The 2,844-nt window shown below is 42.4% G+C and overlaps 1 long non-coding RNA gene across 1 annotated transcript; it reads right to left on the bottom strand.

Moving 5' to 3' along the window:
* Positions 1-458: 458 nt before the first annotated feature.
* On the bottom strand, positions 459-2,558 carry LOC307219033. Its single transcript, XR_013840278.1, has 2 exons — positions 2,462-2,558; positions 459-763 (listed from the first exon to the last, which is right to left on the bottom strand). It is a non-coding gene; the product is annotated as an uncharacterized lncRNA (long non-coding RNA).
* Between the last annotated feature and the right edge of the window lie 286 nt (positions 2,559-2,844).

Here is a 2,844-nt window from a genome sequence, read left to right as displayed (position 1 = left end):
GGCGATACCAGGGTTCCCCATTAAAGGTGTTTCTGAAGCGAGGCTTTGACCAGCTGGGGACTGGGGAGGGATAACGCCCAATGCCTGAGCCAAGGTCTACCTACATCTGAAATATAATAACGTTGTGGCCAATTTAATCCCATAGTACATTGTCTTGAGTCGTTATTCCACATGATGGGGGGAGGCACCCGGGATCTGGGGGACTCCGCCCTGTCCACGTAAATGAATGTGATGTCATCTTATGGGAAGACATCACCAAATAAAATCACAACCAAATGTAGAAAAGTGGGAGAGGGGGAAACTCAGGGTTATTTAAGCATATATATACCAGAGAGAGAGAGAGAGAGAGAGAGAGAGAGAGAGAGAGAGGTAAAAAGAATATAAGGTTTCAGCATTGGCAAAAATTATATTAAAAAAATAGTTTTGGCTCAGCCTTAGTAAAAGCATTTGACACTGCACATATGAATTCTTTTTATTACTGATAAGGTCATATATTTCACTTTATTTTCCAGTGGATAGTCGTCTCACCAAAAAGCATATTATTCTAATGTGTAAAGAAGACAGGCATATTTTGCTGGAACATCAATAGGGCTGGCTCTCTTCTTTCTCAATTATGAATCCTTGGAAGATCTTGACCTTCTGGGAATGCCTACAGTTGTGGCAACAGCCTCTGCTCCTTTCATTAACACCGACACATTTGTATTCTCTGACCATCAAGCTGCTCTTCATTTGCATGCCTGCCAAGCAGTACAAATTCTGTCGACTGTAATTAAAAAATAATACGAGAGATGCAACGCATTAGAAATAACATTTTGTGGTTCTGCAGTACCTTTTGGCTCAGAGAATTGAGATCCATAGTAACTCCATTATGGACCAAGAATATGATTACTCTTGGTTTTATCAAAGATGTAATCATTAACATGAGAATGCTGTCCTTTGCATAGGTTACTTTTCATGGCTAGCTGCAGGACTGGTCCTCATGAAAAATCAACAGCCATGGCCCTGATATTCTGGCAGCGGGAACCACGTTTCTTCCTCTTTGAGCCACTGCAACAGGTTGCCAGTAGGAGGTTGGCTGTAATGCCACCACTCCTGGAGGCCAAAGGGCAGTATTGCAGTTGCCTGCCCAAAAAGAATCAGGTGACATACAGAGCCAACATAATTCTGCCTGGTTCTATGACACCGCTGTGGCATGTCTCCTAATTCTGTGCCATTATCAATGCTCACATATTTCAAGTTTAGTTAGCGCAAAGTGGAAATATTCTACAAATTACTTACAGTCTCTTTCGATAGGTACAGCTCCCTTCACCTGAATTTTGTACAAAGTTGAAATGCTATCTTTAAGCTTCTCGCTGTCGCAATTTGTAATTTCACCTTCATTTCTTTAGCAACGGGTTTTAAACATATGACGTGGAACACAGGCAGGAAATTGTACTGAATGCCGAGTGAGTGGAATTCTGCTTACATAGTGGGACTTTGCATCCCTCTACTCTCCCCACCTGCCCCCCAAATTGGGGGGGTCCTCTGAAGCTGATTTTGGGCGTGTGTCAGTCAGAACAGTCACATTGGTTACGATCCTGGGTGTCCATTGATAAAGGTAAGATGGGGGATCTGTACCTTTGGTTTCTTGGCATAAGAGGAAATATTGACAGGAGCAGCTTCTGAAATTCTTTCTTCTGCCCTCCTCATTCTTTTTTCCTTTTGTGCTGTGCCTTTTAGATTATACGCCTGAGGGAAGGCATGCACAGCCTGCATGTTGTTGATGTTATATGAGCCAGCCTGGGAGTGTTTTTAGGATGCAAATAAACCATGAAACAAAATAATATGACAAGTAGGCTTACAATTCACAGTCACAAGAACTACCTACAATATAAGCTGTGACAAGAAGTAGTCCTTGACCAGAATAAGCAAGGGGGTAAAAATTAGAAGCCAGACATGATTTTCAGAGTGAAATTTACAGATTGTCTTGGGCAAGTGACTCAGAAGAATGCACTATGCCCATCATTTTATAACACCAGTTGCCAACTGTCCCACTACTGTCAAAGGTGCAGGGTGGAGCCATGGTCTTCTGCTGCCACATCTAGTCTTCCTACACATAGAGTTCTCTGCTCTGACGCAGCTGCAGCAACATCCCTAGCAAGGCAATCATGTTGTCACATTATACAACACTTACAATTCATTTCAAATATTAAGCACAGCAGTTTGAATGAATATAGCCAGTGAGTGGAATATGTTTAAAAAAGCATGGAGACAGCCTACCCCAGCTCCTAGGCTTGAAGCAAAATCAACCTCATTTCTTTTTTGCTAAAAAGAGTCAAAATTTGCCTTCCCTATTCAGTCATTTTTTTTGCAAACACAATGAGAGAATTTTGATTCTGTTCTTCTCTGCACCATTTCCTCCTCCTCCTCCTCCTCCTCCTCCTCCTCCTCATCCCATGCTCCACCAATCTCCCTCATTTACCTACCACATTCAAGTTGAATCCTATGGGGGCTATGGGGGCTCAATGTGATTTTATGGATAATATAGACGAGAGATAAAGAGATAACACCTTGTCTGCTTGTGGACAAAATCAGGTTGGGTACCTTACCTAACAAAGAAGGAAAATGGGAACAAGAAGCCGTAGCAATCAATGAAACAAAAGGATGCAAAAGAGCATTTAAAAAACCAGTCAAACATGATGCTTTGTTCAGGTGAATATTTGATCGGTTGTGTCAAGTGTGCTAATTTTAAGTGCACGCCCAAATCGGAGAAGATTTGGCTCTGCTCCAGCAAGTTCGACATAGGATGGTATCCACCCAACTTCTACTCAGAGTCAGTGGTGTAGCGTGGGTTGCCAGCACCTG

This window comes from Podarcis cretensis (genome assembly GCF_951804945.1).
Source record: "Podarcis cretensis genome assembly, chromosome: 6".
Taxonomy (NCBI): Eukaryota; Metazoa; Chordata; class Lepidosauria; order Squamata; family Lacertidae; genus Podarcis; species Podarcis cretensis.
Note: the sequence above shows the minus strand (reverse complement) of the source record. Positions and strands in the feature narration are given on the sequence as shown.